Below are 23,677 nucleotides of genomic sequence, written 5' to 3'. Positions count from 1 at the left end.
GTCCCTCCCCTCCTCCTTTTCCCTCCACCCATGAAGGCTTAATCGAGGGAAGTAGGTCAGGGGATGGGGAATGCCCTAATAACTCCTACTGTGAAGCACCACATTCCTTAATTTCATCAGAATTGTACTTAATTCTTATCTGATTCTTCATCTTTTCACTTAGTTTGTCAGTATCCTCCCCCTCCTATTCTTTCTTCTTTTTTTCTTATTCTATTACTTATATAATTCTTTAAAGCCAATTGTATTAAGTTATATGTATAGAGTGTTTCTTTAGGGATTGAATCAGGGTCATTATCATTGTAGTATTCACATAGTTGCTCTCCTACTAATTTCCACTGATGTAGATCTAATTCTTTTTCCTTTGAGAACCAAGTAGATACGTATTGTAATGTTTCAAAAAATTCAATGATCTGCACCAAAGTTACAATCAAATCTTGATTTTTTAATCAGTTTAACTAAGCTTTCAACACATTTTTCTTGAAGTGGAAAAGAAGGCTGTTTTTTAAACATTTGTCCCATTTCAGCTGAAACACTACTTTAGCCCTTAACAAAATTTCCTTCTTGTCTGTTTTTGTACGTACCCTAATTTCTGGATCACAGATGTAGGGCCTTAGTTCCACATTAAGACTTCAAACTGTAATATTTTTATTTGGTTTTCTCAAGGTCTTTGGGGCAGCCTTCTTTTCAGTAGAGTAATCATTGAGAAAAGAGCCAGGTGTTAAAGTCCAAATCCTTTATTATCTCTTTTGCAATCTAGTTTCCTTCCTGGGAACTCGCTAGCTTTCTTAGAGGCCTTCTGAAGTCTTGGTTTCAGTGGAGAAACTAAGTAGGAAAGGCCTGCCACCATAGTGGTGTGAGATAGAGTGAATGAATATGTCTCTGAGTCCCTGCAGGCTGTTATATACTCTATTATAATTATATTATCATAAGTGTGAATCTTGTGGAACTACATTAAATACTAAGTATATACTAGAGAATAGAGAACTATTAAGCACCATGCTAAACTAGATAACCATTGTCTTTATCAATTCCACTGAATACCTTGTAAAAATCCTTGTTTTAGAGTTCTGACCCATAACAAATAAAATACAAGAGTAAAATCAAAAGTCCCTGCATAGCTGATGTAAAGAGGAACTCAAACAGAAGCATATTAATAAGAAATTAGCAGACAAATCATTCAGTCCTGTTGATTTGTTTCTAGAAATGGAGGAGTAAGGACACCAGAATTCAGTTATTGGCACCAGAACTTAAGGGGAAGATATACATAAAATATCATAACTTATTGATTAGTGCCCATTACACAAGTGAAAGGAAGAAATTGTGCAACATAACATCAACTTGAAAAAAAAATCATTAGCTCACCAGTTTTCATAGACTAACACACCACATTCTTATTTCTCATAGACTTCAAAATATTCGCAATTCAACAACATATCCTAGAACTACATTATTAGAAATATTGAATATTTAAATCTTGCTAATAATCTGTACAAAACATTGATCTATTAAAATACAGAAAAGTATTTCAATAGGGGAGGCTATATTAAATACTAATAATAATTAGAATCATTATAGCACATACACATATCAGGCACTATGCTAAGTATTTTACAATTATCATTTTATTTGATCTTTACACTCCTGGGAGTAAACTACTAGAATTATTCCCATTTTACAATTTAGACAACTGAATCAAAGAGAGGTTAGATAACTTGCCAAGGGTTACAGAGCTCATAATTTTCTGAAATCAAGTTTGAATTCAGGTCATCCTGACTCCATGCTCAGCTCTCAATCTGGTGTGCCACTTAATTCCTAAATTCTGAATACTCATAATATCCAATTAATTTATTTTATTACGATTTTTATTTTCAAAGCATATGCATAGATTAGAAGGTAAGCAATGTACTGGGAAGACATTTTTACAGTTAAAGGTTCTGATAAAGGGCTCATTTCCAAAATATATAGAGAATTGACTCTAATTTATAAGAAATCAAGCCATTCTCCAATTGGTAAATGGTCAAAGGATAGGAACAATTTTCAGATGATGAAATTGAAACTATTTCTACTCATATGAAAGGGTGTTCCAAATCACTATTGATCAGAGAAATTCAAATTAAGACAACTCTGAGATACCACTTCACACCTGTCAGATTGGCTAAGATGACAGGAAAAAAATAATGATGAATGTTGGAGGGGATGGGAAAACTGGGACACTGATGTATTGTTGGTGGAGTTGTGAACGAATCCAGCCATTCTGGAGAACAACCTGAAATTATGCTCAAAAAATTATCAAACTGTGCATACCCTTTGATCCAGCAATGTTACTACTGGGCTTATATTCCAAAGAGATACTAAAGAAGGGAAAGGGACCTGTATGTGCCAAAATGTTTGTGGCATCCCTGTTTGTGGTGGCTAGAAACTGGAAAATGAATGGATGCCCATCAATTGGAGAATTATTGGGTAAATTGTGGTATATGAATGTTCTGGAATATTATTGTTCTGTAAGAAATGACCAGCAGTATGAATACAGAGATGATTGCAGAGACTTACATGAACTGATGCTGAATGAAATGAGCAGAACCAGGAGATCATTATACACTTCAACAACAATACTGTATGAGGATGTATTCTGATGGAAGTGGATATCTTCGACAAAGAGAAGATCTAATTCAGTTCCAATTAATCAATGATGGACAGAATCAGCTACACCCAGAGAAGGAACACTGGGAGATGAAAGTGGACTACTTGCATTTTTGTTTTTCTTCCCAGGTTATTTTTACCTTCTGAATCCAATTCTGCATGTATAAGACTGCCTGCTATCTAGGGGAAGGGATGAAAGGAGGGAAGGGAAAATTCAGAACAGAGGTGAGTGCAAGGGATAATGTTGTAAAAAATTACCCATGCGTATGTTCTATCAATAAAAATTATAACAAAAATTAAAAAAATTTACATAAACAATTTTCAACCTTTAACCTTGTAAAATCTCATGTTTCAATTTTTTTCTTCCTTCCTTCTCACCCACTCCATACCCTAGATGGGAAATAATCCAATACATGTTAAACATATACAATTTTTTCTATATATATTTCCACAATTATCATGCTGCACAAGAAAAATCAGATCAAAAAGGGAAAACAATGAAAAAGAAAATGCACAAACTACCACAAAAAAGTGAAACAATTCAGGTCCCACAGTCTTCTCTCTGGGTGCAGATGGCTCTTTTCATCACAAACATTGAAAATGGCCTGAATCACCTTGCTGTTGAAAAGAGTCATATCTATCAAAAGTAATCAATATATAATCTTGCTGTTGCTATGTACAATGTCCTCCTTGTTCTATTCACTTCATTCAGCACTAGTTCACGTGAATTTCTCCATGCTGCTCTGAAATTATCCTGCTGATCATTTCTTATAGAATAATAATATTCCATAACATTTGGATACCATAATTTATTCAGTTACTTTCCAACTGATGGTCATCCATTCAATTTCCACTTCCTTGCTGCTACAAACATTTTTTTTGTACATGTTGGTTCTTTCCCCTTTTTTATGATCTCTTTGAGAGACACTGATGGATCAAAAGGTATGAAAAATCTGATAGTCCTTTGGGTGGGGATAGTTCCATATTGCTCTCCAGAATAGTTGGATCAGATCACAACTCCACCAACAATGTATTAATGTCCCACATCTCCTCCAACATTCATCATTATCTTTTTCTATCATTTTAACTAATCTGAGAGGTACATAGTGATATCTCAGTTTTCTTAATCTGCATTTCTCTGATTAATATTGATTTAGAGCATTTTTTTCATAGGGTCAAAATAATTTTAATTTTTTCAACTGAAAATTGTCTGTTCGTATCCCTTGGTCATTTATCAATTGGAGAATGATAGTATTAATAAAAATTTCAGTCAATTTTTATATATTTTAGAAATGAGTCCCTTTTCAGAACACTTGCATACAAAATTCCCCCCCCAAAGTTTATTGCTTCCCTTTTAATTTCTTCTGCATTGGATTTGTTTTTACAAAAAAACTTTTTAACTTAATATAATCAAAATTATCCATTTTACATTCTATAATGTACTCTAGGTCTTTTTTGGCCACATATTCTTTTATTCTTCACAGTCCTGAGAGATAGACTATTTTTTATTCTTCTATTTTGCTTAGAGTATCACTCTGTATATCTAAATCATAAAGCATTTCAACAATATCTTGGTATAGGTTGTTATATGTGGGTCAATACCAAGTTTCTATCATACTAATTTCCAATTTTCCCAACAATTTTTGTCAAACAGTGACTTCTTATCCCAGAAGCTGGGGTATTTATGATTATCAAACATTAGATTACTTTAGTCATTGACTAACTCTGTCTTGTGAAAATAATCTATTCCTCTTATCAATTATTCTATTTCGTAGCCAGTGCTAAAGTTTTATTATTATTATTATTATTATTATTATTATTATATTATTATAGCTTTTTATTTACAAGATATATGCATAGGTAATTTTTCAGCATTGACAAGTGCAAAACCTTTTGTTCCAGTTTTTCCCTTCCTTCCCTCTACTCTCTCCCCGAGATGGCAGGTTGACCAATACATGTTAAATATATTAAAGTATATATTAAATATAACATATGTATACATGTCGATATAGTTTTTGCTTTTAAAAAAAGAATCAGACTTTGAAAAAGTGTACAATTAACCTGTGAAGGAAATAAAAAATGCAGGCAGACAAAAATAGAGGGTTTGGGAATTCTATGTAGTACTTCATACTCATTTCCCAAAGTTTCTCACTGGGTGTAGCTGGTTCAATTCATTACTACTCTATTGGAATTGATTTGGTTCATCTCAATGTCGAAGAGGGCCATGTCCATCAGAATTGATCATCATATAGTGTTGTTGTTGAAGTATATAATGATCTCCTGATCCTGCTCATTTCACTCAACATCAGTTCGTGTAAGTCTCTCCAGGCCTTTCTGAAATCATCCTGCTGGTCATTTCTTACAGAACAATAATATTCCATAACATGCTAAATAGTTTTTGATATTCACTGCTTTATAACACAGATTTAGGTCTGGTATAGCTAGGTCACCTTACTTTATATGTATTTTTTCATTAATTCTCTTGAAATTCTTGACGTTTTTTCCTTCCAGATGAACTTCGTTATTATTTTTTCTAACTCTATAAAATAATTTCTTGGGAGTTTGATTGGTATGACACTGAATAAGTAGATTAAGTAGAATTCTCATTTTTTATTATATCAGCTCACCCACGAACACTTGATATACTTCCAGTTGATTAGATCTGGCATTATTTGTGTGGAAAGTGTTTTGTAATTATGTTCCTGTAGTTCTTGACTTTGTCTAGACACCTAGACTCTCAAGCATTTTATAATATCTATAGTTATTTTAAATGGAATTCATCTTCGTATCTCTTGATACCATATAGAAATGCTGATGGTTTCTGTTCATTTATTTTGTATACTTCAACACTGCTTAAGTTTTGAATTGTTTCTACAATTTTTAGTTGATTTTCCACTATTTTCTAAGTATACCATCATACCATCAGCAAAGAGTGATAATTTGGTTTCCTCATTATCTATTCCAATTGCTTTAATTTCTTTTTATTTTCTTATTGCTAAAGTTCATGTTTATAATACAATAACCATAGTAATGGTGATAGTGGGCAACTTTGTTTCACTCCTGATCTTATTTGGGAATGTTTCTATCCCCATTACATATGACACTTGCTGATGGTTTTAAACATTGCATTTTAGAGAAGAATATTACTGTTTGGAGTACAGGAAAGAAATTTTGTAAAAGGCTAAACTAGTGTTTCAGCTAAAATGGGACAGATGTTTAGAAAACAGCCTTCTTTTCCAGTTCAAGGAAAATGTGTAGAGAGCACAGTCAGATTTATGAAAAGCCAAAGTTTGATTATAATTTGGGAGCAGATCACTGGACTTCTAGAGACTGTGCAGTACATATCTCCTTAGTTCTCTATGGAAAAAGAATTGCATCTAGAGGAGTGGAAATTAGTAGGAGAGCAACTATGTCACTTCTACAGTGAACATGAACCTGACTGAATTTCCAAAGACACACTTAATACATATAATTTAATATAACTGACTTTAGGAAATTATATAAGTTATAGAATAAGGAAAAATACTAAAGAGCAGGAGGGGGAGGATCCAACTAAACTAGGTCAAAAGGATGAAGAATCAGATAAGAATGGAGTTAAGTATAATTTTAAGTGTGATGTTTCACAATAGGAGAAATTAGGTTATTCCCTCTTCCCTCACCTACTTCCCTCAATTAATGCTTCATGGGTGGAGGGAGAAGGAGGAGCAGGAGAGGCAGAAACACAATCAGCATCACCTAGGAAACAGTCTGTGACAAGATTACAGAAAGCACTGGTTAAGGCAAAAAATGAAGGACAGGATGTATCTGATTTAATAAATGCATGTCCTGTGATTGAAGAGCTTGACTGTTCAGGTCAAAAAAGAAGAAGATACATTTCTTTTGATCTGGAAAAATTAAGGATTTGAAAAAGGGTTGCACTCTTTATGGGGCTACATCATCTATGTTAAGATGTTAATAGATAATTTGGCTTATGAAATGCTAACCCCCAGTTATCGGAAATCCATAGCAAGGACATGTTTAGAACCTGGACAAAACTTGTTGTAACTTTTGGAGTATCATGAATTATGTAGGATTCAAGCCCAATGAAATAGGCAAACTAGAGTCAATGTACAAATCACCTTTGATCAACTAGCAGGTGAAGGTCAGTATGCAGATAATTTAGCACAGATTAATTACCCTAATTACCCCTTAGAAATATATGAGCGAATTGTTACTGCTGCAGCAAACGCTTGGGATACCCTTCCAGGGAAAGATCGAGGGGAAGCTTTCACAAAAATTGAGCAAAGTCCCAAAGAACCCTTTGCAGATTTTGTGGGACATCTGCAAACAGGTGTCACAAGAACCACTGGAGAAAATGCAGCTACAGAAATAATGATCAGACAACTGACTAAGGAAAATGCTAATGGAGTTTGCAGAAGAATTATATGGGGAATACACAAAGATGCTCCTTTAGGGGAGATCATAAGACGTTGTGCCACAGTGGGCACAAGTGCTTGTTATACCCATACTATGATGAAAATGGGAAGACAGGGTTCCTCTTGGCAAAGGACTTCTAGAGAAAATCATCGATGTTTTCAGTGTGGAAAAATAGGACATCTGAGAGCCCAGTGAAGATATAGAGATAGAATGAGAGGACAGGGTGAGAGAATAAAACCCAAAACCCTATGTCCAAAATGCCACAAGAGCTTCCACTGGACCTCAGAATGGAGACTGACCCAGGGAAATGAGAGGCAGGGCCCAGCCCCAAGACATAATACAAAAGACAAATGGGGCATGATGGTAGCTGAGGTTACACCCAGAGAAGTTCAGGACTCTGATGTGATCTATCAGGGAAAAAAAAACAATCAGATGGGAGAAAGGGATTGCATGATCAGTCAGCCTAAAAGTAATCAGATAGCAGAAAGGAATTATAATTGGAACGAATACAGGTTTTTTTTTTTTTTTGTTTTTTTTTTAATTCAATAGAAGGGTAGTGTCCAGTGCAAGCAGCTTCAATATAATTGCCAGGTGATGAGGAGAAATCCCAAAAGTGGTAAATAGAAGGGATTAGATAGGTTAACTGCTTGAGAGAAAGCATTTGTTTCTTTCTCTACAGATGAAGAAGGAAACCGATGGGTGGCAATGAGCACCTGGAGAGAGACAGAAAAAGAGAAAAAACTTGAAACAAAGAAGGCCTAAGAAACATCTGACACCGAAAGAGCATGGCTGATAACGAGACTGTTGCAGGACTTGAAAACCAGCAGGAATCATTGGATTCTTTGAGATGAAAAATGGTTCATGAGACTATTGCAGAATTTCAAAACTTGCAGGAATTATTAGATTCCTGGCACATGAACTAATGGACAATAGGTTCCTTTTGGACTATTTCTAGGACTTATGGACATGTATAATTCTTCATGTTGATTCATGTGATTTATCTAATTATGTGTAATACCTCCCATATTGATGGATTTATATATACCTGTTTTAAGAGTGAGCCCCTTCAGAAACCCGCTACTCTGATTTGATTTTCCATTTCCTTTGGTGTTTTCATCTCCCTTCCTGAGATGTCAGGGAGTGCATGATCACCTCCTTTTATGGTGTTTTCACCCTTTTTTGAGCAGTCAGGGAAGGAGTGATCCCCTTCTTATTGGGGTTCTCATCTCCTTGAGAAGTCAGGGAGGACATGACCACCTATGTTTTAAAAACAAAAGAAAGCTGGAGAGGTTAGGATTCTTACCAGGTGCTAACTAAGTGGAATTGAGGAGACAGTAGTTAAATCTAGTTTAGCATTGATTTGATCCTACAACAAATAATGGTTTCCTAGTGATACAATGATTGGTGTATACTCAGTGTGGGATATATAAAGAGGAGCTGTCAGGGCCAGAAAGGACAAGCCCACTAGAAGCTCTTGGAGCCTCAGCCAGAATTCAGTCAAGCAGATACAAAAGCCAGAGAAGGCAGCTTAAACTCTCAGAACCAAGACTACAGAAGGCCTCTAAGAAAAACTAGCTGAGCCCCAAGTGAAGGAGACAAGACTTTGAAGGAGACATAAAGGATTTGAACTTTAACTCCTGGCTGCATTTGAGGTTATTATTGAAATGAAAAGAAACCTGTTCCCAGAGAACATTACATTTTAGAGAAGAATATTATAGTTTTGCTTTTGAACAGCACTTCCCTTATTTTTCCCTTCTTTTACAATGCCTCCCCACTTTATTAGCCCTTTACCCTTTTACTTCTGTTTTCCTTCTACTTTCTCCCACTTGTCTTTTCTCTTTCTCCGCCTATTTCCTTATAGGATGAAACAGGTTTCTATATTAAACAAAATATATCTGATATTCTCTTTTTGAGCCAAATATTTTGAGATGAACATTAACACAATGTTCTTCACTCTAACTTCTTTCTTTCAACTGTAATAGCTCTTTTTTCCTCTTAATGTGATGTAATTTAGCCAATTTCATCACCCCTTCTTTCTTCTTCCAGTACAATTTATTTTCCACCCATAGCATTTTTATATCAACCCAAAGTCAAATTATATCTGTACCCTACGCATATATACCTAACAAATATATAGTTCTCAAATATATGTATTCTTTCCATATAGGAATGTAACAATTTTAACTTTTAAAAACATAATTTCTATTTCTTCTATTTTTTACCTTCTTATGCTTCTATTGAGTTCTATATTTTAAGATTAAATTTTCTGTTCAGATCTTTTCTTTTTATCAAAAATAAATGAAAATCCCCTATGTTATTTAATGTCCATCATTTCCCCTGAATGATATTTCTTAATTTTGCTGGACAGTTGATTTTTCACTTCAATCTGAGTTTCTTTGGCTCCCAAGTTATCATATCCCATGCTCTTCAATTCTCTAAAATGGAATTTGCTAGGTACTGGGTAATCCTTATTGTGACTCTTCAATATTTGAATGATTTCCTTCTGACTAACTGAAGCATTTTCTCCTTGATTTGATAATTTTTTAATTTAACTATAATATTCCTTTGAGTTTTCATTTTGGATTCTCTTTCAGAAAGTGATTGTTAAATTCTTTCAATGACTATTTTACTTCCTTTTTCTGGGACATTAGGGCAATTTTCTTAATGAATTCTTGAATTATGTTATCTAGGACTTTTTTTTTCCATTGTGACTTTCATGGAGTCTAATAACTCTTAGATTGTCTCTCTTAGAACTATTTTTCAGGTCAGTTGTTATTTTACATTTTCTTCTATTTTTTCATTTTTTAAAAATTTTGTTTGACTGGTTCTTAATGTCTCATTGAGTCATTTGCTTCCATTTCTTTAATTCTAATTTTTCGTGAATTATTTTCTTTCAGTTAGCTTTTTTATCTCTTTTGCATTTGCCCAATTGAACTTTTAAATAAATTGTTTTGTTCATTGCATTTTTCCATTTTAGAGATTCTGTTTTTCAAGGAGTTGATTTCATTTCCCATTTTACCAAAACTATTCTTTAAAGAGCAATTTTCTTCAGATAATTTCTGTGTTTCCTTTTCCATTTCTATCATTTCCTTTCCCCATTTTTCTTTTAACTCTCTTTTTAGATCCTTTTCGAATTCTTCCAAGAGAGCCTTGTGAGATGGAGACCAATTTATATCACTCTCTGAGGCCTCATCTGGAAATGTTTTGTTTTTAGTGTCCTCAGGGGTTGAGATCTGTTATTTTATGTCTCCATAAAAGCTATCTATAAACAGTGCTCTTTTTGTTATTTTGCTCATTTTTAAAAGTCTGCTCTTAAGTAGAAGGTGAGATTGTCCCAAACTTCTCTACAGTCAACAGTGGCTTCATGCTTCCCTGAGATTGGGGCTGCTGGGTTCCTTCCTGTATTGTGCTGACAGACACAAGCCTTGTGTTATCCTTGGCTTTGGGGGTTCACTATTTGCCTTTTGTAATTTTGTTTGATGTCTTACAGTTAATCTGCAGGTCTACTGTTTTCTGAACCAGGACAGAGTAGCCTATATTGCTATATTTTGGATAAGAACCTCTCGGTAGATTTACCAGTCACTTAGGTGTCACTCTGCTATGGGTCCCTACATTGCACCTGCACTCGACCCCCTTCCCACTGTGATCAATTGAAACAGACCTTTTATGAAGTTATTCCAAAATATCTTCTGCTGGAAATTTGTTATATTCCAAATATTTGGGGATTCTGTCATTCCCAAACCCATTCTGAGACTTGATGTGAAGAAAGCCAGGAATAGCTCAAACACAGACCTTTCTACTCTCTGCCATCTTAGCTCTGCCAATCTAATTTATTTTGAATAAAAAATCTTTCAAATTACTGAGACACTGCCAAAAAAAACCCCAAAATTATATGGTTACAACTTGAGGTAATAGTCATTCTTGTTATATTATCTTTTGTTGGATTTGATAGTGTAGCTCTTTCAATAATCTTATAAAAGAGGAGTTTATATACCAATAATTTTATTCACTTTTTAAAAGCAGCTATTAAGTCAATAACTCTAATAATCTGTGTTAAATTATTCACAAAATAATTAGAGTTGTGTAGTGACCAGTCCTGGAAAGACTTCATTCTAAATTCTTTTGAAAAGTGAATGTTATCAACAAGGAAAACTGCAACTGTTTCATTTCGATCTTTGTAGATTTAGCAGGTAGCAGGTTGTCTAGCACTTATTAGGTACTTAATAAATGTGGATTTTTATTTCAAATTATAATATTAATGACTATGATCATAATCATTGTAACATACAATGGATATTGCTTTAATGCTTTCAAAATACTTTCCATGAATTACCTTTGAGATAGCATGGTATAGGAGATATACTAAATTTGGAGTCAGGAAGGTTTAAGACATAAATTAGTTGTATGAGAAAGTCTTGACACAAGCTTCCTATCTTCAAATAAAAAGGATGGGATCATTGTTCCATAAGGTCACTTCCAGTTCAAAATATATGATTCTTTGTTGTCAACTGATACCCATAGAAATGCTATGAGGAAGATCCTGTATTCATCATTCTTAGCATAAAGATGAAGAAAATGAAACTCTAAGAGACTAAATGATTTTCCCAGGATAACAAAGTAAGCATATGTTTCAAACAAGTTTCAAACCCAGACATTCTTGAGTCTAGATCTAGAACTCACTGAATAAGCAAACAACCACTTCAGTAAACTTACAAATGGAAGAGGATTTGAAAAAAGTTAGAATGTATGGTCATGGTTGGGAAAGCAATATGTTCCAAGATGAATAATTTCTTATATCTTAAATAAATAGTCCTTAAGAAATTGTTTACATATCTAATGTGACAGGAAATTTACTACTTCAGAGGAGTCCCTTGTAGTTCTAGACAATTCTCTTAAAAAACCCTTTCTTATATTAAGGTGAAATCTGTCCTCCTACCTTCTCCCAATTGAATATAGACTCTGGAGAATATAGTTTCATTTTGGAGACAGACAAACACACAGACACACACACATAATGAACACATTAAAAATGACAAGATTCAAATGAGTTTTTTTTTTTAACTTTATTTCTTCCAGTATGTAGCAAAAAGTTTAAGGCTCCATAGTGTACATTTATCAACTTTCTGAAATATTGCCGTTACCAGGGAAATTTGAAGAGATATTATATGTATTCATTTCACCATAAACCCATTAACCAGGATGATGTATTTATGACTAATTGGTTGGTTATATCAGAATAATTTCTTAAAGCAAAAGCATTCATGTGACAGTAAATATTTTTATTATGAAAACATGAGACATAAGTTCTATTACAAATATTGTCTTTACTTGCCCACACTTGACTCACTTATGGTGTCAGTGATGCTAAGCTTTTCTCCATTCATCAACTTCTCTTTTTCACAGAACTGTTGCCTCAATTTTTAACCACATATTATGGTCCCATAACTTTTAGTCATTGTAAGAAAACATGGGCTTTGCTTTTGTTATGTAAAGTTCATTTATGTCTTTCTCCTATTGCTCCTTTCCCCAAAGACTGAAACTGCCTCTACCTTGAAGTCATCAAATTACTATGTCGAATTTCCTTTAAAGGTCACTTCTAAATCTAATGTAAACAGACATTGAGTGAAATAAGTAGAACCAGAATATTGTATATACTAGCAATGACATTGCACAATGATCAGCCTATCAAAGACTTAGTTCTTTTCAGCAATGCAGTGATCCTAGGCAATTTCAAAAGACTCATAATGGAAAATACTATCCACATTGAGAAATATGGAATTTGAATGAAAATCAAAGCATATTATTTTTATTTTTTATTTCTCATGTTTTTTTTTTCCCTTTTGTTCTGATTCTTCATTCACAACATGACTAATGTGAAAAATGTGTTTAATATGACTGCATGCATTACCTATACCTCTTGTACTGGGGAAAGGGAAGGGAATGGAATGAGGAAGAAAAATTTAGAACTTAGAATCCTACAAAATTAATTTTGAAAATTATCTTAACATGCAATTGGAAAAGTATTATTAAAAGTGTCTTTAAAAAATTCAAATATTATATCCCGACTAAAGCATTCTTGATTTTCCCAGATGCTAGTACCTATATCAAAGTACCTTAGATTTGTTCTGTATATAATTAATTATAGCAATGTATTTCTCCCCAAGGATAATTTAAATTTCTCAGGAGAAAAATTATTCCCTTTTTATCCTCAGGATCTAAGAAACTTGACATGCAATAGATGCATAATAGATATTTGTTAATGTATTGATCCAGATAATATGGCTTTAAAATTTGAAGGAATCCTGAAGCTTATTTAGCCCAAAACATTCATTTTAATGATGAGAAAACTGAGGCTCAGAGAAATGATATTGCATTTGATCAAAAGTCTAAGATGACACATAAAATAATTGCAGAACCAAAATAGAACCCCAAGTTTTAGACATCAAGTTTTGTTATGATTCAAGAATTTTAGTCATGTCCAAATCTGTATGATGCCATTTTTTAGATTTTTTTGGCAAAGATAATGGCGTGATTTGCCATTTCCTTCTTTAGTCTATTTTCCAGATGAGAAAACAAAGGTTCAGTGACTTGGCTTCTGTCACCTGGTAAGTGTGTATGGTCAAATTTGAACTCAAGTTTTTCCTCCAGGTCTGATGGTCTTTCCATTATAACACCTAGTTGTCCTTTTTATTGTCTCCCTTTATATTGCAATCCACATTCATGTTTATTCTCTTTACATGTCTATAGACCGTATTTTCAATGCTATCCATTTTCCATTAAATTACATATTTTTTTCTTGAGGTTTTTGTTGTTATAGCTGAGTGCTTATTATTTCAACTAAACTTTAAGGTCTGTGAAAACTGGGATTGTGTCTTTTTTTCTTTCTTTTCCATCTTTAATAACATCAGACTCAGCATGATCTACATCTTTAAAGTACAATAAAGCATGTTGTACATGGCAAGATTTAGAAGCATCTAGGCAGCGCTATGGATAGAGTGCTAGATCCAGAGTCAGGAAGACCTAAGTTCAAATTCAACCTCAAATGTTTATTAGCAATGTGAAGTTGCATATAATCTTTATAAGCCTCAATTTCATCAGTTATGACATGAAACTAACAATAACACATACCTTTAAGAGTTCTTGTAAAAATTAAATGAGTTAATATTTGTAAAGTGCTTAGCATAGTGCCTGGAATATATTCAATGCCATAAATGCTCATTCTTTTCCCTCCTTTCTTTTTCTCTTCCCTCCCTGTTCCCACCTCCCTTTCTTTTCCTTTTTCCTTCCTCTTTCTTCTTTCCTTCTCCTAATCCTTTTCCTTCCTCCTTTTCCAAGTGGAATGAAGTGTTAATGTTTTTATCATCAATTGAGGTGTCTCACTGAGGCAGAAAAATGTCCACAACATTGATTGGAGGCAATTGTTTGAGATTAGGCAGCAGGGGAAAGTGATTGAGGAATTTATTCCAATCTGCTTCTATTTCAATTGGCAATACAACCTAGATAGATGCTAAAATCTACTTTTTTTTTCCTTTTCTGATAAAAATGTCAGCAAGTGATGTTTTCATCTAAATTCTGTATCTTTTAAATGGTGAAGCTTGATTCAAAGACCTTGTCACCTCCCCCTTATTATACATAATGGCACATTCCTGGGCTCATTCCAAATAATTTATAAATATTTGTTGATTTCATTTGAAAGTGGTTCTGTGTCAGTTCTACTTTTTACAAAGAGGTCTGCCAACTATCCCTACTTTCAGCCCCATGAAGAGTGGACATTATGTCTATTTCCCCAGGAATTGTTTTAATGAGTGCCTAGGAGAGCAAAATGTTTGATGGTCTTGTCAGAAACTTCCTGCATATTTTATACAGTTTGGGAAATGAAGAGTAATGAATGCTATAGTTGAGAACTGAGTTTCAATAACGGGCATTTTAAGCCCAGGGACTAGATTAACAAGAGTTCGGTATGGTACTGATCAAGTTCACTGCCCCCACTCCTCCTTTTAGAAAGAAAATTATTCCAAATCACCAGCTCTACCTTTGTTTCTTGCCAATAGTCCTCCTCCTCACAAGTATCCGGATCATACAAACAGCCAAAAGCAAGGAAGAAATCAGTTACTCAACCTGATATGAACTAATGAAGGTCTTGGGCTATGGAATTTGAGTGTTTGTTTTCTCACTGTCATTTTGTGTTTATCAGGCACAGATTAGTTTCATATGTATAGCACTTTTTTTGTCTTTGCTCTTGGCTTTCTCACCCTCTCCTTAACTTTATTTGCAAATCTCATATTAGAACAAACTTTTGCAAGAAATGTTGTCTAAATTTGTGGGGTTTGATTATACTAGAGAAATTCAGCATTGAAAAATCTGTGCTGCTAGAGTGCTGCTTATGAAGTCCAAAGGCTTTGTGTGTATGCATACATGCATACATATACCCATACACATATAACATATGTATGAATGTATATTTCCTGTGCGTGTGTATATGTATACATATATCTAAATATATGTATATGCACATTTGTGTGTACATTTATGGGTATGTTGTACATGGGGCAGCTATGTGGCACAGTAGATAGAATGCCAATATTGGAGTCAAGAAGATTTGAAGCCCTAAATCTTCTAGAAGCCTTAAATCTGGGCTCAGAAATTTACTGGTTGTGTGATCTACTACAAATCACTTAATCCAGTTTGCCTCAGTTTCCTCATCTGTAAAATGACTGGAGAAGAAAACAGCATACAACTCTAATGTTTCTGCCAAGGAAAGCCTAAATCTAGAAGAATCAGCCATGATTGAAAAATGATTCAACAACAACAACACTATTGTTCATGTGTGTAGCACTACTAAACTAAGAGGAAATATCCAGAGGGAAGGCACAATCCAAGTCAAGAACTTTCTGATGCCTCCATAATGAATGTACATGGACACTACAGAACCTTACCACATTTTCAGCAAATTGACCTGTCTGAGAAGATAACATAGTGGAATGGAGAACAGACAAGGGAGAGGATTTAGGATTGTTAATATTTCTTTGGAGATAGTGCCTTACTTAATCTCTTGGGCACAAGAATAACAATATAATATGTGCACACACCCATACCCACACCCACACACATCATATTATTTTTTGTAATTTTTTTTTGTCAAAAGGAAAGGTCAGAGCATATTAGGGAAAGCATTTTATATCATTGTAAAATTGTTCATACTTATTTTCATGTCTAGGCCAGTGTTTGTTGAAGGAAAAGTAAACATTTCCTCTAGAATTATGTATTTTAAAACAAAATCATTGCCTAAGGGCCCTGTATATTCTTTCCCTGAACATGACTGGTTTCTTAAGATATTCAACTCCTAAGCAACATTTTTTTGTTTCTTTTCTGTTTGTTTTTAATAATGCAGGGTAGCTGAGCATTCTAAAGAGCCTAATTTCTTAATAAATACTAAATATTAGATGGAAATTGATGAACCATTTAATTCATCAAACTGAGAATGGGGGAACAACAATTCCTTGTTAAGTTTCTAGAAGTCTTTCTTGGAAAACCAAATGAACTTTCTGGAGGCAGAAGACCCAAATTTTATTTCTGCTTAAGAGGAGCTAATGTTTACATAGCACTTGAAAGATTACAAATGGCTTTACATTGATTATCTCTTGGGATCCACACACTAAAAACACAACTGCAATGCAATTGTTATCTCCATTTTAGAAATGTGGAAATTCTGACAGAAAGTTAAATGTATTGTTTTCCTAGAGTAAAGCACTGGTCAATGTTTAACCTAGAAATGGAATGATGATCATTCTAACTGAAGGTCCAAATTGCATCAATTATCCTCCAATCCTTCCAAAAAATTTGGTTTTGTTATCTTTTGTCACTAGAATATAATTTTACTTCTCTGGATTGTACTTTCTTTATCTGAAAAATGAAGTCTTACTACTAGTTAATTTCCACGATCTGTTACCACAGTAAGTCTGTGATCATGCAATGATGATATCTACATAGAAAATGTAAATTAGGTTAATTTAAATTAGAAAGTAGGAAATAAACAATCATTAGGCACCTAATAAATACTTGTTATTTTGTGACATGATTTAAAAGTATTTGATTTGGTCTTCTAGATGTGTGGTATAAAGACCATTGGCTCAAATAAATCAAGGAGATATCTCAAGATTGAATCGGAAAGGAATTTTATTATAATAACGCAAGAAAGGAAGGAATTTTATTACAACAATGCAAGAAAGGCTGTCTCCTTCCCAACAAGCAATCAGACAAGGAGAGGCAAGATACAGAAAACAGACAATGATTATACACAAATCTTGAGTAGCATTCCCCAAAGGCTGGACTTCCATTCTGATTATTTGGAACAAAAGACATCACACTCTAGGTCATAAATAGAATTTTTAAACCCAACCATATCTTTAGGATTGCTAAATGACCTTATATGGGAATTTTAATGCCAAGGTGGCCATAATTCAATTTCACAATAGCAGAGGAAAAGGGGATTTGGAGTTCTGGTTTCTCATAAATCAGATGATTTCTGGTAAATAAAACTGAGGCCTAGGGATTACTTTGTCTGAGAAATCTTCACCTATAACACTTAATCCCTCCTCTTCTATCTAATGATTTATCACAACATTGCTTATATAGTTCATTTGCTTATTCATTATCAGTTTTCTCCTTGTCAAAATTGGGTTCTTCTACACTAACAGTTGTCCTCACGAATTTTGCCTAGATACTAACTTCTAGCAGTAATAATTCGGGGTCAAATTCTATTTCATATGGTGGATAACTGGCTTGATGATTCATCAGACAATCATACTTGAATTTAAAACTTCAAATAATATCAGCTACAATCCCAAGAACTTTTATCTCAAAATGCAAATCTCATTAATCAAAACTTCAGGTGAATTTAGTTCTCAAGGATCACATATTTTAAATAGGAATTGACTATGACTTTACATTGATAATATTAAGAGATTCATCTTATTCATCAATTTAATAATCTGTTCCTTAAAAAACTTGATTCACTCTTTTCACTTTCCTAGATGCATTTAATTTGCAGCCCCCTTCCCTTATTTCTTATAAAACCTTAGAAGTAAAGTATGTTCCATTATCAGAATCAGTAGTCCCTAGCAATCCATAACTAGGTATAATTTATTCCAATGTTATACTTCGAACTTTTCAAAGTAGCAGAGCTCAGGGGAAAGCTTCCACCAGTCCTATCAAATGGCCCATTATAACCAATAAATATCTCAGTTTTTCTACTTCAATAAAGTCTAAGTGGAATATTCTGGAGCCAGGCTCCCTCCCTCTGGGACACCTCCTCAATGCCTTCTCATTTGTCTTTAACCCTATTACATATCTTTCAGATATTTGTTTTACAGTTGCACCTATTGCTGTATGGCCAGATTTTCTTACTTGAGCACCCAATGGCTTCCTTAATACAATACAGTTAAAATCTCCCCAGTCATGACCTTATTGAGCATTCTCCTCCCATAAGGCAATTGCCAATATCTTTCAGGGGGTTTTATTGCTTCAGTATCTTCCAATCTTTTCCCTTTATCTTTAGAACATATTGAAGTTGCTGCTATTTTAGATGAAGTAGGATAAGGACAAACATTTGTTTTCCCACTCCTCTCTTTACAAAGCCACTTCCTTTAAACATTTTCCTCATCAGTTAAACATTTCCCCACTACCTCAGGGGATATCCCTTCTGATGCTCTCTAACATATCACTAAATTGTTTATTCCCTCAAGGTCTTGTATTAATACAAGTCTCATCTGATTTTTTTAAGGGCAAAATAGGGATATTTAAAGGGTACATACACAGCATTAATAGTTCATCCTTCACAAGTCCCTTTGTTACTGATCACAATTTTATTTTTCCCTCTAATGATATGGAATATTGTTTAACACACACATCATATTCTTTGGATTTTCAGATCGATTTTAGATGGGGAATTTTTAAACTTCTCCTATCTCTGCCACTCATATTTTACCAAAAGAGGGTGCATTTTAAATACTACATAATGTTTCAACACTTTTAATTCCAATACCAATTGTATAATTCAATCTCTGCTTAACAAATTTTTTTCTCCATTTCTGGGATTTACATATTTCCTTTAATTTTTCCCATATGCAGGAGTGACTTCTATATAGGTATACAGAAATCTGTTCCTTTATCCCTGTCCATTAACATTTCCTTAAATTTCTGACTAATTTACCAATTGAGGATCTCTCCATTCCATTAACTATTAAATCTTCTTTTTACTCTTGCTCTATGGACACAGAAATTATGAATTGTAGTTTTAATATAATGAACAATCATAGAATTTTCATAAGTAATTGCCAAATACTCTGTCATAATTTCCTCTTAACTAAGCAAAGGTGGAAATAGCCAGTCTCCTAAATTATATTTACTGAGTTAGCAAGACTCATAATAACAACAGATTTCTAAATACATTTTCCACCTCCTGGTTTTTTCTCTTTTTTTTTTAGTTTATATTCCAATAACATTCAGGGTACTAGATAACAAACCAAATCTGGGTTCTACAACCTCAGAAGGAAATCATAACTAAATCTACTTAGGTAGAACAGAACCAATCTGTATCACAATCAATTAAGTTTCCAATTTTAACCCATATGCCAATTTTGAATTATTTTAAAATTAACCAGTACTTTAATTTGTAAGATTCTGTAAAATCTACATAAATGTTCCATTCAAGCAGAATTGCCTTTTAGTTGTTTTACTGATTCCCACTTCTTTTTGTAAGCCAGGAAAGAGTTAAACACCAATACTGGCTTAATATGGGTTTTAATTTGAGATTCTTCCTGGCAGGATTCCACAAGCTTGAGTTTTGATAACAACGAGTTTTTAAAGTGGTAGCACACAGCTTTTCCATTTCCCAAAAGTTCCCAAACACTGTAATCCCTTTCACTCTACTGTCTTTTCATTCCTACATACTTAAACAGTCTCACTCACCATTCTATATACATATAGCTCCTTTCTTTCTGACTCTGCCTATCCTCTTCTTCTGTTTTTACCATCTTCTCTGTATTAGATATATTTTCCTTTTCTCTCCTCCTTTTCTGCAAAGCTGTTGTAATCAGCCAGACTCAGAGGGGGAGAAAAAGAAATATATTAGTTTTCCTTGCCAGCAACATGGAGGCTGTATTCTTATCTTTCATAAAGTTGTTAACTTTTAATACAGAACACAGAGTGCAAAGCAGACATCCATAGACAGACACACAAAGAAATCTCCTATTCCAGCTTTTGCATACAGATTTAAGTCTGACATACTCAATTGTCCCTCCCTCATACAGAGCTACAATATTTTATCATTTTTTGACTTTTTCCTCTGTCTTTTGGTAAATAATTCTAATTGCTTAATTTTTTTTCCTAAGGGACTATCTACCAGTATCTCTTTATTTTTAGTCTTTGCGGGGGGTAGCTAGGACTGAGTTGTGCCCATTCTAATTTGGACACAACTCTAAGTTCTACACACCCAATTATGGCAAGGTCGTCCCTATTCCTCAGTCCCCCAAAAAGTTATTCCATCCAGAGCACCCCTCCAACATCTGTAATCCTCAACTTAAGGGACTCATAGGTCCTACATGTAAGTTGTATGCACACAAGTTGCCTGACTGCTACATCCTCACTGCCTGGTTGAAATTTTTGCTGTACCACTCCTCACTTTCTCTCTGCTTTGGGTCACTTTACCTTGACGACCAAGGAGAAGCCCCCAATGTTTGCAGGCTGCCTGAAAAAGGGTAGGTTGTCAAAACAAAAGTGGAGGGAATGTTCTTACATGATTTTTTGCTTGCAGATGATTGTGCATCCAATGCATTCTCTAAAACTGAGATGCAACAATATATCGATTAAATTTTTTGCTGCTTGTGCTAATTTTGGCCTAACAATTAAAACCAGGAAAACACAGGGATCTATCAGTCAGCACTACATCATCCATATATGAAACTATTGGCTACAGTAAATGGAGAAGTTTTGAATGTTGTAGATAAATTCACTTACCTTGGCATATTCTTTCCAGGGTTGTATTTACTGATAATGAGATTGATACATGCATAGCCAGAGCTCCTTTAGTGTTTAGGAGGCTTTGCATGAAAATGTGGGAGAGGATAGCTATTAGACTAAGTATCAAACTGAAGATTGTACTGACCTCAATATTGCATGCCTGTGAAACCTGGATAGTCTACCAATGCCATGCCAGGAAACTGAATCACTTTCATTGAATTTTGCCTTAGCAAGATTCTAAAGATCACCTGGCAGGATACAATACGAGACACTGAGATCCTTTCTCAAACTAAACTACCAAGCATTTAAACACTATTGCAGAAAACACAATTTTATTGAGCTGACCACTTTGCTTAAATGCCAAATGTATGCTTGCCAAAAAAGACTATCAAATAGTTTCTAGCATACTTTAGTATCAAATATAAGCACTAGGATTATATACTGTGTATTACACAATATAATCCTGTGTATTATATTAATATGAACATTGATTTGTATAAGAGTCACAAAGTAGACATTTAGTACGTGTTTTAATGAAATTGGTTGTTCTCCATGTATGACACTCTTTGCATTTTCTATGAATTTCTCTCATGTCTAAAAATGTTCCCTCTCCATTTCTACCTAATACATTCTCTATTTTTCTCAAGTTACCCAAATTTTCACATCTTCTATCAGATATCTTTCCCAATATCACTGAATTGTGGTATTTTTTTCTTTTTAACTATTTCCTAGTTATCCTACGTCTAGTTAGTTTGTACATATTCATTTGTTTGTTGTCTCCCCGATTTCATTATGAGTTCCTTGAGGGAAGGAACTATCTTGATCCTCTTTTATTATATGTAGCATTTAGCACAATGCCTGGCATATGATAGTCATTTGTAATAGCTGCTCAATAAATATTTCTTCACTAATATTGATTTTAGCATTTATTCAATAATTGAAAAACATTTCCAAGAAAATGTTTGTGTGTGCAGCAAGCTTCCATCCCAGAAAAAAAGTCAAGAATCTCTGATCTAGGTATAGAAGGAACTTCAGAAGCCATGTTTTCATGGCTTTATTCATTTTGAAAATGAGACAATTAAGGTCTAGGGAGGTTACATTGAGTGACAAATATCAGAGGCAATGTGTTAAAGGTGAAATCTGGCATTATGCCCTCTGATTTCAGAGAATTTAAGAGAACAATGCTGAATAAACACACAGAGTATAAGTAAATTAATAGAGATGATCCTAAAATCAGAAAGGACAATCAGTTTTGAAAACCTCAAAATTAATACAAAGTTGCATTAAGAAGTTATATGAGACAAGAAAATTCAAATTAATATGTGTTAAAATAAGTATTCTTTTTTTTATTTATTTAATAGCCTTTTATTTACAGGATATATACATGGGTAACTTTACAGCATTAACAATTGCCAAACCTCTTGTTCCAATTTTTCACCTCTTACCCCCCCACCCCCTCCCCTAGATGGCAGGATGACCAGTAGATGTTAAATATATTAAAATATAAATTAGATACACAATAAGTATACATGACCAAAACGTTATTTTGCTGTACAAAAAGAATCAGACTCTGAAATATTGTACAATTAGCTTGTGAAGAAAATCAAAAATGCAGGTGTGCATAAATATAGGGATTGGGAATTCAATGTAATGGTTTTTAGTCATCTCCCAGAGTTCTTTTTCTGGGCATAGCTAGTTCAGTTCATTACTGCTCCATTAGAAATGATTTGGTTGATCTCGTTGCTGAGGATGGCCTGGTCCATCAGAACTGGTCATCATATAGTATTGTTGTTGAAGTATATAATGATCTCCTGGTCCTGCACATTTCATTCAGCATCAGATCGTGTAAGTCTCTCCAGGCCTTTCTGAAATTATCCTGTTGGTCATTTCTTACAGAACAGTATATTCCATAATATTCATAACCACAATTTATTCAGGCCATTCTCCAACGATGGACATCCATTCAGTTTTCCAGTTTTAACCACTACGAAAAGGGCTGCCACAAAATTCATGCACCTTACAAATTCCCTTTCCCTTCTTTATAATCTCTTTGGGATATAATCCCAGTGTAACACTGCTGGAATCAAAGGGGTATCACAGTTCCGATAACTTTTTGAGCATAGTTTAAACTTCCTCCAAAATGGTTTGGATTCGTTCAAACTCCACCAACAATGCATCAATGTCCCAATTTTTTCCCGCATCCCTTCCAACAATAATTATTTTTTTCCTTCATCTTAGCCAATCGGCAGGTGTGTAAATGGTATCTTAGAGTTGTCTTAAATTTGCATTTCTTGATTGATTGGCTTGGACATCTTTTCATATGACTAGAAATAGTTTCAATTTCTTCATCTGAGAATTTCTGTTCATATCCTTTGACCATTTTTTCAATTGGAGAATGGCTTGATTTTTTATAAATTGAGTTAATTCTCTATATATTTTGGAAATGAGGCCTTTATTAACCTTTGACTGTAAAATATTTTCCCGTTTGCTTCCCTTCTAATCTTTTTGCATTAGTTTTGTTTGTACAAAAAACTTTTCAGTTTTGGTATAATTGAAATTTTTCTATTTTGTTGATCCAGTAATGATTCTAGTTCTGCTTTTG

Source organism: Sarcophilus harrisii, chromosome 2 (assembly GCF_902635505.1).
Source record: "Sarcophilus harrisii chromosome 2, mSarHar1.11, whole genome shotgun sequence".
NCBI classification, from domain to species: Eukaryota; Metazoa; Chordata; class Mammalia; order Dasyuromorphia; family Dasyuridae; genus Sarcophilus; species Sarcophilus harrisii.
The sequence above is the reverse complement of the archived record's forward strand: the minus strand, read 5'-3'. Positions refer to the sequence as shown.